Source organism: Neolamprologus brichardi, chromosome 14 (genome assembly GCF_056152115.1).
Source record: "Neolamprologus brichardi isolate AB-2024 chromosome 14, ASM5615211v1, whole genome shotgun sequence".
Taxonomy (NCBI): domain Eukaryota; kingdom Metazoa; phylum Chordata; class Actinopteri; order Cichliformes; family Cichlidae; genus Neolamprologus; species Neolamprologus brichardi.
In genome coordinates, this window is record NC_142117.1 from 14,339,877 (window position 1) to 14,355,019 (window position 15,143).

The following is a 15,143-nucleotide window of genomic DNA, read 5'->3' on the forward strand; positions in this document are numbered from 1 at the left end:
GCCCCTCTGTTGGTCTTCCTTGGTCTCTTGTGTTCTAAGGGCCTCTGGATGTCTGGAGTCTTGATCTCCTCTATACCTGCTTCATGCCCTGGAGGACGGGGCTGTGGCTCCCCACACCCTCTAGTAGATCATTACATGAAGGAACCTTTTAAATACAAGCGTGTTCATGCTCACAGGTGTACACACGGGTGCTCACACACACAAACTACACCCTTTTTGGCTCCTACCTCAAAGCACACTGTGCTTTCGATCTTACGTGCTGCACAATAATGTTTAATATTTAGTATTTACTGTTACATTCCCATATATCATCGTGATGTTGTTTATTATGTTGCTCTTTTTTTTCCTTCTGCTTGTTTTCTCTTTTTTCTTTCTCAACAGGTGATTGATATATGTATTTTTTGTCTGTTTATTTTGTTGGTTTTTGTTTTTTGCCCTTTATCCCCGTCCCTCTTCCCCGCTGTTTTCCTTTCCCTTTCCCGACACGGAACCAGACGTATTAGCCAGAGGTCCCTTTACTATGGTTCGGAGACCTGTGTTTTTATAAGCGCAGAATAGTTTTCTTTATGAGATCGCTGCATAAAGTACAGCCTTACCTAATGTCCACCCTACTGTTACTCATTTTATATTAAGATTTAAAAATCTAGTTGGTATTGGTATGGCAAGTAACCTTCAGTAATAGTAATAAATCACACAGCAATAGTACATTCATGTAGTTGTAAAAAAAGCACGATAATATATTAAGTAATCCAAAGTATTCCGAATACGTTACTCTTATTGAGTAACGTAACGGAATACGTTACAAAATACATTTGGGGGAATGTATTCTGTAATCTGTAGTGCAATACATTTTAAAAGTAACCTTCCCAACACTGCTAGTGACATTACAAAAATCTTAACATCATACAACGCCACCACTTGTAGCCAAACACATTTGCTTAGTTGTTGATTTCCAAATATGTGTTGCTCTGAAGCTGACATGGATGTTTAATGCCATAGCTATTGACTGAAAAATATCTGCCAGGAATGGGCTGCTGACTAACACAGAAGACAGGGTTGTCTCATGATACAAAACAGTGGGTAACGTCTTGTCCTTTGCAGGGAGCAAGTCCCTTATTCCCCAACCACTTAACAGAACTGGGCATCAGGCAGTCATGACATCATTTTGTTGAACAGTGTGTTGGTGCTAGACAGTCTTGCAATCTACTGTAGTTTTTAAATGCAATATATGACTCGTGACACAGATATGTCTACGTCATAGGCACCACACTCTCCCACAGTTTTAGACAGTGAACACTTTCTTAAAGCCTTTATTTGCAACTATGTTACTAATACGTACTAAAAAAAAGGGGGGAGGGTTAAGTAACGTTAAAGTAAGTGTACCCTGCAAACTAGTGAAAACACTTTCAAATTAGAAAAACTTGAACACAAACAAAAACATGGCTCACGTCTTTATTAGTTTTCATGGGTTTGAGATAAATATCGGACAAACGACAAACTCCATCATTGTCTACTTACCTGTGTGTGCAGAGTTTGCGATGCAAATCCTCTGGGGGACCGGTCTTGGCTTGTCCTAAATTTTGTTGGCATAAGATGCTTAAAACAGCTGTGGCACAAATTGTGACCCATTTCAGCAAGACAAGGAAATCAAACTAATTGTTTCTTCATGTAAATCTTGAATGGTTGGACTACAAAAAGAGCATAATTCAAAATTTCCTTCAACAGAAATAACAGCCAGAAAGCCTAACTGTGTCAAAGCCAAACAAACTTTCAAAACCATATAGAAAATATATCATGGTTATCTTTCAGACATTTTCTATGTGTGTTCATCCATTAGTCTCTGAACACAATATACAACATAATCAAATTAGCCAAAAGATTACAGTGGTGCTATAAAAACAATGTGAAGAGGCTTGCTGTCTTCCTGTAGTGTATCTTTTTTCCCCAAAGTAGTGCAGTTATTTTGAGCTCCAGTATAACAAAACAAAAATAACAACAAAAAAATATATAGGCCTATGGATCATGGATGCATAAATACATATAAATGCATGTTAAAGCCAAATTATTGCCATGATATTATGTATTTTCAGAATCAGCCCACAATACCAGAAATCCTTAGACCCTGCTGACCTGATCCAGTGTTGTAGTTCTTGTAGTGATGGGATTTCCGTCTTTTAGAGAACCGGTTCTTTCGGCTCGGCTCACTAAAAAGCGCTGGTTCTTTTGGCTCCGAACCGGCTCTTCAGGTTGTTTTGTTGCTCTAATTAATTTATTATTAGCAACAATATAAAATAGTGCACAAAAGGAATTACTAATGTAAAAAAAGTGGTTTTATTTATATATGTTTATATATAAATATATGCTGTGGCCCCTAGAGACAAAACACGTACAAACTCCAAAAAGCATGTACAAACTCCAAAACACATTTCTAGCGTTAACTTAACTTCCAAAACAGAGCTACCTAGATCACTTAAATTACATATGTGTATTGTTTGTGTATTTATACACAAGCACTATATATATATATATATATATATATATATATATATATATATATATATATATATATATATAACACCCAGCACGCCCCTGCGGGCGGTTTATCCTTCAAGCTCGGGTCCTCTACCAGAGGCCTGGGAGCTTGAGGGTCCTGCGCAGTATCTCAGCTGTTCCCAGGACTGCGCTCTTCTGGACAGAGATCTCCGATGTTATTCCCGGGATCTGCTGGAGCCACTCGCCTAGCTTGGGAGTCACCGCACCTAGTGCTCCGATTACCACGGGGACCACCGTTACCTTCACCCTCCACATCCTCTCGAGCTCTTCTCTGAGCCGTTGGTATTTCTCCAGCTTCTTGTGTTCCTTCTTCCTGATGTTGCTGTCATTCGGAACCGCTACATCGATCACTACGACCGTCTTCTTCTGTTTGTCTGCCACCACTATGTCCGGTTGGTTAGCCACCACCATTTTGTCCGTCTGTATCTGGAAGTCCCACAGGATCTTAGATCATACATGGAACGCCATATATATATATATATATATATATATATATATATATATATATATATATATATATATATATTTATTTTAAAAAATTTAAACATTTAAAAAAAATGTTCAGGTAAAATGTTCATTTACCTGTTACTACCACACACCAAATCTGGTCGTTGGTACTTGCTGGCTTGTGTAGCTCAACATTGCGCCTAGCATTCTGGAGCACTTCTGTTGTCTTTTGTACGTGCTTCGGGGTTCATAACTGTTTTGAAGTTTGTACGTGCTTTGTCTCTAGGGGCCACCGTAAATATACTTTTATTTATTCACTCCACATAAAATGTAATAAATAAATCATATAATACAAAAACCAACTATTCACATTTCAACTTTTAACTATTTACATTTTCAGCTTTTTCCTTTTAAACAAATTTAAAGTGAAACAACACAAAACACTGCAAACCACAACACAATTAAATATAAATTAAAATATGAAAACAAAAAGAAGATGTACATTCTCTGTCATATGGGCCTGCATGAATAAACTTTCTGAATCCTTTATCATCTGCAACTGAAAATAGTTGTGGATGATTACTATACCTTTCTAATGTGACGTTGTTGTCCCTGGTTCTCTTTCTTTCTCTCTCCCTCCCTCCCGCTCTGTTCCTGTGCTACTGCGAGTGTAACTACCGCCCCTCCCCCCTCTTCCCAGCGCAAAGCACAAGGCTCACATGCGGAGTGAAGCGGGAAAAAAAGTGCGAAAGAGAGGGTGAGAGAAAGGGAGAAAAAAAAACAACCCACGGCTCGCGATAAGGAGAGCCATTTCGTTCACGACCGACACATCACTAGTGTCTTGATTCAGAAACAATATTTCTGGAACTCTTTATAGGTGTCGCGGGGTCTTCTCCTAAACTTCTCCCAAACAAATGTAGGCGTAGTCAGGAAGCTTTCAGTGTGTATAGTTTATTCTGCCGGCCTCCCAGGTGCACAAAAGATTATTTACAAAGAAAATCAACAACTGACTTAATTCAAAACAACGACAAAAAATCTATATACAAAATACAAGAGGCTAAGACAGCCTATGTTACCCTCACTGTAACATCTCACAGAATGACGGCCTCCTCTTATATCCCATTGCCCCTCCCACTGGGCATAATAATCATCCCTTTATCATTTCTTTCCCCAAAACACTCTTTTTTGCTGTATATCCAGCTGTATTTCTACAATACATATACCTACATTTATGGCCCCTTCCAGGCAGCCTACAGTGTTTCATAATAAAAATAAATAAACAAAAAATAATGCAGTTCACGTGACCTTTCCAAGTGCACGAACCCACTATTTGAACCCCGGAACACTCTACCATCGTCTTGCCCAACTACTCGTATAATCGGCGATCAGTTTACACGAGAGTTTACACGACCGGCTTTATTAAAGGTAAGTGGAAAAAAATATGTTGGCCACCCTCTGTGACGCTCAAAATATAGCTCTCACCCATTTCTGTTTATCTGCCCGGTCGACTAAAAGACGCGCAGCCACGGTAACCCAGCGCAACAAGTGTAGAATCTAATGGTGGTTGTGCGTGTATGCGCTCAGGTCAGCTGTCGGCGGCCCGGGGCAGTATAACTCCATCACAATAGGTACACACAAGTTTTTCACTGATGTAAATATTATTATTTTTTTAATTTTAGGTTAGGCTACTGTAAAATTTTAATGGTTCATATCCACATTTAATTGCAGTCGGGGTTCATATTTTCATTTGCAAATTATTTCTTCTATTTAAATTTCTGTCCTTCAGTTAAGAGAAATGATTACCTGCTAATTGGTCATAATATATAAATTGTAATATTCCTAGTTCCTTTTTTGTATGTGTGCCATGGTGGGCAAAAGCTGTCTCTGAAGCCAAGTGGAATATCAATGATATACAAACTATTCTTGTCTCCCTATGTACCTATGTGTGTGCGCCTTGTCTGGCCACCAAGTGTGCAATGAGTTTTATACCTGCTGTGAAAAATTGGTTGAGAGCTTATTTTAAGTAATTGTTTATTAATGTAATTCATTTTTGTATCTTTGTTTTTAATTATAATTAACAAAACTGGGGAAGAGTAATTAAGCCAAATCAAAATAGAAAACACTTATACACATTGACCTTTCAGTTGAGCATTCTCCTTTCAGGTGAATATTCTCAACACTTATGCTAACAGAAGAGGGGGGGTTATGCATTTTCCTGCATTAGCAGTTTTTTCTGGTTGGTCAGGGCAACTGCGGGGTGCAATTTAAACTGAGGCATTTATAATGTCAGCAAAGAGGCACTGAAAAGAAGATCAGACACCAGCGAGGGAGGATAAGAAAGACAGACGCAACAACATTGTCATTCCCTATGTAGCCGGTGTATCAGAAAAACTCAGGAGAGTTTTCTCTAAGCATGACATCCTAGTGTACTTCAGACCCAGCAACACACTCAGACAAAAACTGGTTCACCCGAAAGACAAAACTCCAAAACACAAACTTAACAATGTGGTGTATGCTGTACAGTGTAGCGAGGAATGCCCAGACCTCTACATTGGAGAGACCAAACAGCCACTTCACAAGCGCATGGCACAACATAGAAGAACCACCTCCACAGGACAAGACTCAGCAGTCCATCTGCATCTTAAGGATAAAGGTCACTCTTTCGAGGATGCCAATGTTCACATTTTTGACAGAGAGGACAAATGGTTTGAAAGAGGAGTGAAAGAAGCCGTCTATGTCCACTGTGAGTGACCATCTTTGAACAGAGGCGGTGGTTTATGACACTAACTGTCTGCCATCTATAATCCAATTTTGAGTTCCCTCCCCAGACGCCTTAACGCCCACTCACATCCTGGGCCATCTGACCTCAGAAAATTGCATGATAAGGTGGGGCCGGGTTTCACAATGAGCTCACCCGAAACCCCGGCTGATTGGGACCAACACCCATTTTCACACCTTGACCTCAGGTGATTAGAGGATCATTAGGGGGTCCTTTTGTCCCTCTTTGGGGGGAAACTCCCACTGGGTTTAAATCTGGGACTCTCCGCCATTTGACCTAATGACTGAAGAAGTTTCTAGGATGAGAGGTGAAACGTCTTCAAGCAATTTAAAGAAGTCCAGACATTTTTCTTTGCAAGCTCCTTTGACGTCTCAAGAGTTCACACAATTTTGGATAAAGCAGGATGGCAAGGGTTTTTTTTTTTTTGAATGAGTTAGTTCCCTAAAATAAGCATTATTTGCACACCCTCTAGTCCCTCTTCTTAAAAAAAGAGAACCACCACTTCAGTGTGCCAGTCCAGAGGCATTGGTCCCAACTTCAGCATGATTTTGCAGGGATGTATCAACCAAGACATCCACAGCCTGTTGATAATACTGGAGATCAGTGCCTGTTTGAGCATAATCTTTTCAAGATTGCTGATAATTGTATTTCAAGTGCTTCAAGATAGGCATTTTATTTCTATTGTTACTATGAATTAACCCCAGAAAGAAGAGTTTAACTGATCTAGCAACTTTTCTTGAGGTACACTATATGAAACTGTACAAAGATAGAGCAAACATTTGCATATTTTGATTTCTTGAAGTTTCCATCTATCCATTTTCTGTTACCAGGTTGTGGGGACATCAGTCAAAGCAGAGGACTTTGACTCCCCCATCACCAACTATCCAACTCTAGCTCTTCTTGAGGGACACCAAGCCCAAGCCAACCAGCAGCTGTAATCTCTCCAGTGTGTCCTAGGTTTGCTGAGAAAGGACATGACAGAAACACCTCAATTAGGAGGTGCTCAAGAGGCATCCTAGTCAGATACTTGAATGACCTTGATTGTGTGTCTTCTTTCAGTCTAGAATACTAGTGGCTCTACTCTGACCCCCTCTGAATTGCCTGAGAATTAAGGAGCCTGGAAACAAGGGACAACCAAGGGACACCCAATGTAGGAAGCACATTTCTACTGTTTTATCCATGATCGTATTCTTTTTGTCACTATGCACAGACAGTTAGATTTATCTGAAAACAGACTAAAAATGGACTGGAGTTGAAACTAGTTAAACCAAACAATCACTGAAAAAAAACAAAAAAACAAAAACAAACCAAAAACATGCTGGTCCAATCCCACTGTGAACAGGTCTGACTTATTGCCAGCCCTCAAGCAAACCTCTCATTACAGTCGTATGGGGCTCATAACAATAGGCCTCTTACGCCATACTTCAGAAGAACCTGTAACCGGTACACAAATTCCCAAAATAGATGCCTGGGCAAACTCCAAGAAATCTAATATCCTCAAAGCTAGTCCAGTGATCTATAACCAGGATGACAGATATGTGGTTGGATCTGAGGTGTAAACAATGGATGTAATCTCTTTTAAAGTACCCTGGCGTAGAGCTTCCTGAGGTGGCTGAGCACAATGGTGGTTCTCTTAAAAAATGAGAACCACCATTGTCCATGCTGGAGGTGAGAGAAAAGAAGGAGAAATGTTAAAGGTTTAAAAGGAACTCTGTAAAAGAGCTTGAAGTTGAATAGAGAATCATCAGTTGAGATGAAGGTATGTGTAAAGAAAAGCCCGTATCCACAAAGCAACTGCAGTGGCTGTGTGTTTTGGGCCACAGCAGTGAATGTGCATAAGTGTGTGAATGTGAGAGAATGTAGTAGTTACAGGTTAGTAGAAAATCCTCAATGGCTCAATTATACAGCCTTGTATGACCTGGGGGGGACTGTTTGTTAGGTCTATTAGCTCATAGTGAGGGTACCAATGTTGCCAATGGGACCAATTCTTTAACACAAACCACAACCCTAGTATCCATACAGAGAAGTATCCACACATATTCACAATAGCAGACACACACATGCACACACACTCAAACACATACACACACGCACACACACACACACATATTGCTGAATGATTCAGGAAATAGTCAGTCTAGAGGTGCAATCTGCTTTATGTCACATAATGACTGCTTTTTGAAGCAGCTGGCAAAGGAAACAGTACACAGTACTGGAGTGAGTCCATCTGCAGTTTTCATGGCATATTAGGAGTAATGTCTTACTGTCTTCCCAAACATTTTTGTGGACTTCCCACTCCACCGTACTGCAAAAGTACATGTGTCAGATGGTAATTTAGTTTTGGCCAACTTCTCTTTACATTCTGACCTTGTCTACCTCTGGACTACTTCTAATGCTTTTGCTATTTTAAAATTGCACCCTAGAAGTCCTGTTCTGCTCACTCCTGTTGTGACTTTGAAATTTCAGTCTGGACCTTGCATGAAAAAGAAACCATCAACTTCTATTTCAAATTGATTCAACTTTTATGCTGTACTGGGTCTTCCCCAGGGTCAAGTAGGTTTTTTGTTTCTTGGTTTGTTTGTTTTGCCACACAAATATGTCATACCTTTCCAATTGCTGTTTTTTTGTTTTAATGTGAATTCTTTCCATGTGAATTTTAAAGAGAAGTTGAAGGGTTAGTTTTTGTTTTTTTGTTTGTTTGTTTTTGTTTTTTTTTGGGGGGGGGGGGGGTTGTTTTTGTTTGTTTGTTTGACAAACTAGAGGAAATCAAATGCTGCATCACAGATGCACTTCTTCCATGCAACTGTAACATTGTGAAACACAAACTCAACACTCAAAGAATCCATCCATCCATTCATTTTCTCAAGGGCTTATATGTCCTAGAGTGGCTATCATGGGGAGAGAGTTGATGTAAACCCTAGACAAGTTACCCACCCATCACAAGTCATCACATCACAGAAAGATCTGGTGCAGATACAAGGAGCGCATGTAAACTCAACACATAAAGGCCCAAATTCTTATACAATATACATTAATTTTGTTGCAATGGATCAACCAATTCTCCATCTCTGACAATGCCTTTGTCTCATTCTATGCTTTTCTGTTATCTGACAATGTTTAATTATCTCAAAACAAGCACTTTTTCAAAGTTTTGTATTGATCTAGGCAGAGTTTATATTTGGAGTGAATGTGCTCAGGAAGGTTACAATATTGATGGCTTTATTTGCAACAAGGCCAGCCTTTGTAAAAATCCAAGTTAATTATGACAATATCCAATCAATTCTGCACTGGTGTAAGATATGAAATGACTTTCAAAGAGTTTCCTCAAGCAATGAGAGAAAAACTTTAGATCTAGACTAAATCAATCGTGAATTCAAAATTGATTAATTAAGTGTTCTTATGTGTGTGTGATGTGTGTTCATGGTTTGTTTTCTTTAACCAATAAGGTAAACATTACATGAATATGCATAGTTATTTGACCATGGTGTACAACCTTTGATGCTGTGTGTGGTTGTGTGGGACCAATAATTTTATTTTCAGACAAAAAGGCAACAAACAGCAATGATTTCAAGGTTAAAAAACATGTACGAGGTGGAAGATGCCAGCTAGTGCATTTAACAGTAGATATGTGCAGAGATGCATGCAGCAGTTCTTCAGAAAGAACAAAAAAAATAAATAAATCCTCATTTGCGCCAGGAAGACACTGTCCTCCAATCTTACCATTTTTCCTTAGAATGAGATGAAGATACATAATGAACAAATGCATTTTGGCATCTAGCACAGACCTTTTATTGTGTTAAAAAGTGCTGTGACTACAAGACTCCATAAGTACTTAGTAATACCTGAAGAGTTACAAATAATTTCACAAAATATACTTAAAGAGAATCCATGGAATAGGTGGGAGTAAGTATGTCTGTGTGTATGTGTGTGGGTACTGTATGTGTCTATGTGGTTGCATATTGTTCAAACTGAGGAAATATGTACTCATAAGAAATCAAATAATAAAATTTGCTGGCTGTGTTAGTCTGGCTCTGTATATCATCAGATTAATCATTTCTTATTATGCACCCAATGTGTATGATACATAATGATAGTCATGATAGGGAGAACAGCAATTGGAAACTATGACATGACCAAAAACACTATAATCATGTACTTGCAACCTTGTCGCCTTTGAAATGGTTGCTTTGAAGACAGCCAGGTCTGCAACCACTCCCAGTTAACAACAGTCTTCAACGTGACCTTGGTGCATTGAGAAGGCAGTGATAATATGGCAATAGTACAGATTAAGTCTTCTATCAGTATACGATTGTGTCGGGTGAAGTTGACAGTTACATGCAATTGGTTATTAACTGTGGTAAGTTGGTGAGAATTACAAATCTGCTGCTGTCTACATACAGAATCTCATATTAACTACTTACTTACATTCACTTGGTCAACGTTTCTGTTGTAATTAAATGTGCTATATAAACAGTGTTGGGGAGTAACGGAATACATGTACCGCCGTTACGTATTTAAAATACAAAATATGAGTAACTGTATTCCGTTACAGTTACTGTTTAAAAAGGTGGTATTTAGAATACAGTTACTTTGTTGAAATAAATGGATTACACGGCAGTACTTCCCTGTTTCATATTGTGGCTGTTTGGGTTTTGTTTGACAGCTACGTTCTGTTGTTCCAGGCGGCAGCGTTACGGTTGCCATGGTTACAGGGTGACGCTCTCTCTCTGCGTGTTTCCTGGGTGAGAGAGGCCTTTTTGTGGTTGTTGTTGTGCTAAGCTAATAGGCAGAATGCTACAGGTATCACTCTAAAGAATGTAGCATCATGGGCAGTGTAGTCCATGCTGCAGGTAGAATGGACTGCCATACCCGTTATGTGTCTGTGAGCGAGGGAGGGAGAGAAAGGAAAAGTACGAGCTGTCATCGAGCAAAAACGGGAGCTGGAAGCATGTAAATAATTAGTTGTAAGTAAGCTATTAAGACTCAACTGTACGCTGTGTTTGTGTTTTCCTCCAAAACAATAAGTTCTGTTGGAGCAGCCTTTCAACGCCTCTCTCTGTCTCTCGCTAGCAAAGTTGACCCAGACAACAAAGTAAAGCTATTTTTAGGCTATGAGCCCAACACGGAACCCACCGTATTAGCCAGAGGTCCCTTTACTAAGACTTCGGAGCCGCGGACCTTCAGTAACAGTAATAAATCACAGCAATAGGACATTCACGTAGTTGTAAAAAGCATGATAACCTAACAGAATACGTTACAGAATACATTTTGGGGCATGTATTCTGTATTCTGTAATGGAATACATTTTAAAAGTAACCTTCCCAACACTGTATATAAATAAATAAACGATAAACGATTCACAATCCAGCCAAAAGTTTAAAAAACAACCTTGCTTTTAAATATAATCAGCATATAATCAGCTGGCCAAGTGTCAAAACTGGTCGCACAGCGTTTGCAGTTGCTGCATGTTCAGCCCCTCTGCAACCAACTGGTTGTCGTAACTACTGGCAAATGATTCACAGCACAAAAATTCAGCGTAATCACTGTTAAAGAGCTAATTTTTCCTTGTTGCAAGATAGTTGCTGTTCTAAGTTTACACTAGTGTGAGTGGAACATAACATGTGACTATGTCCTGGAACTCTTCACCGAGTCCTCCCCCCGTGTTTGGAACTGAGCCACACATGTTTCTGGTCCTCAGTAACACTGGTATTTTTATGAAAACTAAATAGCATAAATTAACTGAACTCAGTGCCAGAAAAAGGGAAGGAACATGATGCAAACAAGGATGTATTTTGTTTTACAGGCAGCCAAAATGTTTTTTACAGAACTGACTCTATCCCAAAAAGCACCTATTAATGGGACTCAGACAGACTTCAAGTGTGTTACAATATGTCTGAATATTACAATATCTTGACTTTATTTGTACATGCAGCTACACAGCCTGCTGAAAAAAGACTGAAAGTAACAGTAACTTTATTAACACAGAGAAGAGCCAGGATTTGAGAGTATATAATGTTTCATTCACTTCTAAACCTTGATTTGAGTTGTACATGGTGGTATAGCTTTTTTACCTGAGAGGTCAGATTTACACCAATCTGTTTGTTAATCTTTCTCAATCTACAAGAAGAAACACAGCCCCCAGCAATCTCCTGACCAGGGTGTCTGTATCCAGTAAGGGTCCTTAGGCTAGACTCTCCATGCTAACCAAGCCTACCTCGGATATGAGCAAGAGGCAGAAAACTAGAAAACTGAAGCCATACAAGCTCGGATGTCACATGTATTAGCAAGGTCCACGTCAGGTGTTGAGAAACCAGAACGCACTAATGAGAAGTGTGAGAAGTGGGCTACTGGCACAAGAAGGCACAGGTGGGCAAGAGATGAGAAGAGGGCACTATTGGAATGCTACTACTCAAGTAACCCCAGCAGAAGGGGTTACATACTGTAAATAGGATGTGGGACAGATGGACTCTTCAATACCCAGCATCCAGATTGATGGCGAAACAACTAGTAGCTCAGTGTTCTAACATTCGGAAGAAGGAACTGCTCTCATGGCTAGAGATTGATGAGGTACAACAAAAATGCTACTGCAAAGGCCAGGAAGAAATGTTAGACCATGTACTTATTGAATACCTCAGGCAGCAGAAACCCAACAAAGAGGAGCAAGAGGAGGAGCGATCATGGAAAGACAGGCCCCTGCATGTTATGTACCATCGACAGATAGACAAAGTGGCTGACATCCAGAAATCCTACCAGTGGCTGGACAAAGTTGAACTGAAAGACAGCACAGAGGCAATAATCAGGCAGCACAGGAACAAACCCTGAGCACAAGATCCACAGAGGCTGGGGTCTATCACACCGGGCAAGACCCCAGGGGCAGGCTGTCCCCCTGAAATAATCCAGCACATAACACCGGGGTGCAAAATGCTAGCAGGCAGGGCATACATCGAACACCATAACCAAGTGGCTGGCATAGTATACAGAAACATCTGTACTGAATATGGCCTGGGGGCCCCGAGGTCAAAATGGGACATGCCCCTCAGGGTGGTGGAGAATGACCAAGCTAAGATCCTGTTGGACTTCCAGACACAGACGGACAAAATGGTGGTGGCTAACCAACCGGACATGGTGGTGGTAGACAAACAGAAGAAGACGGCTGTAGTGATAGATGTAGCGGTCCTGAATGACAGCAACATCAGGAAGAAAGAACACGAGAAGCTTGAGAAGTACCAACAGTGGTCCCAGTGGTAATCAGAGCACTAGGTCCCAAGCTAGGCAAGTGGCTCCAGCAGATCTCAGGAACAACATTGGAGATCTCTGTCCAGAAGAGCGCAGTCCCAAGAACAGCTAAGATACTGTGCAGGACCCTCAAGCTCTCAGGCCTCTGGCAGAGGACCCAAGCCTGAAGGGTAGACTGCCCGCAGGGGTGAGCGGGTTTTTTTTTTAAGATTATATATATATATATGTATATATATATATATATATGTATATACATATATATATGTATATATATATATGTGTGTGAATGGGGTTGGTAAATTAATTTGGGTAGTACCCCCTCACTGTGTTTCCTTGTTTTTTACCCCCTAATTTGTGCTTCTCGTTTTAGGTCTTTTTTATTGTTAAAAATAACTGTGGATAATTGGCTATAAATTATACAACCAATCTCAGAGAGAGATGTTATCTTTGATCCCAATGACTCTTCGCATGTGAACACCAATTTAGAAATAGGTAATTCGGTAAAATATTCAGAGCAGAGTCATTATAACTGTAAAATGAACGAAGCCATGTTAGAGGGCCTTATTAGGATGTCTGCCATAGACAGCATTGTTGCATCATATGAACACCTGCTAATTAGTGCTAGGTAACAAAATAATAAAGTGAGTAAATAGTAAAATGAGCATTGATTTCTTGGATATGCTGGTAGTATAATTAACCACCCAGCTGACGTGTTAATAAAGTTCCATACCCGTAATAAAAATTCAGCTTGTGAACTACAGATTTATTGTAATCTCTTATTCAATCTTCTTGTTTTACCTGCAGCCTCCAGTGGACATGAGCTATGTTGACAATGAGTTTCTCTTTGTTATCACACAAAATGGAAACATTTGGAAATTTGTGATGCAAGAGCAGGAAAGAAAATAAATATTTGAGGAGGGAGCAAAAATGTATTACTCTTTGTGCTACTCAAATAATTTTATGAATAGCAGTGAAAAAATATCTTTTATAAAACACATTTTGATATTGACAGCAGATACTTTCTACCTCATTATTGCTTATCTATCCAGCTCCACTTTTTGGGGCGGAAAAAAAAGAAAACTTAAGAAAAACTCTTTTAATTAACTGACAGGTTTCCAGATTTAACTTGGCCTTCAACTTTAAAAGATTCTTACAATACACTGCATAATAAACTGCACACTATCTTCCCATTCTTTTTTTACTCCTCTGTTCCCATGCATCATTCCCCAGTCACCTGGAGAGTCCTAACAGCAATTAAACCTCACTTGCATGCCACGGTTGGGGATCTGCAGGCAAAGAGAGAGGGAGAGAGACAGAGATGTGTTTTAACACATAAAAGAATCTAATAGAAAGCAGGGTAAAGGAAATAAAACACAATGTGAAAAAGCATGCACCATACACAAAGAGAAAAGAAGACAAAGAAAATGAATAAGAACATAAACATTCTCTCACCTCTGTTTTTTCTCCTTCTATCTCATATATAAATGTGATGGTTCCTCTCCCCATACAAAACCCCATAGGCAATTTAAAGAAAGTAGGCCAAAATGAAATATGACTGCAATATAAAAACAACACTTCAGACACACAGCAGCCTGATGAGACCCTTTTGTGTGTACATGTGTGCACATGAGGTAGTCAGAAAGACAGAGTGAGTGAGTGTGGGGTAGGTATGAGTGCACTGGGACACTAAATGGGTCGCAAGGCATTTGAGTGTTTTATTAAGATTGAATTGAAAGTAGGATTTCAAATGAAATTTTACACCATTGAAATGGCTCTACAATCTATCATCCTGTTTCTTATTCTTTCTCACCCTCACGTACACAAGCCCACACACAAACAGGCACAGAGGACTCTAGACCAAAGGCTACCCCGCAGTCATGCTGCATTTACAATTTTGTAACCTTTTAGCCACCAGCATACTGTAGCATAAATAGGCTAAATCCCTTGTAATCTGTTTGTGACAGGCATGAGGACCTTGTTGACTTACACCAAAGAGTGAAGCCTGACCCAAATATGGATGTGGGCATTAGCCAAGATTATGACCCGCTACTAAGTATTACTATGTCATGCATGAGTGCAAGCAGACCAAAAAGTCTCTTTTAGAGGAATGGACATAGCATCATCAAGT

The 15,143-nt window shown here is 39.7% G+C and overlaps 1 pseudogene; it reads left to right on the forward strand.

The window, feature by feature from the left end:
• The first annotated feature begins 12,271 nt into the window (after positions 1-12,271).
• Positions 12,272-13,027, forward strand: LOC148098840 (uncharacterized; annotated as a pseudogene).
• The last annotated feature ends 2,116 nt before the right edge of the window (positions 13,028-15,143 follow it).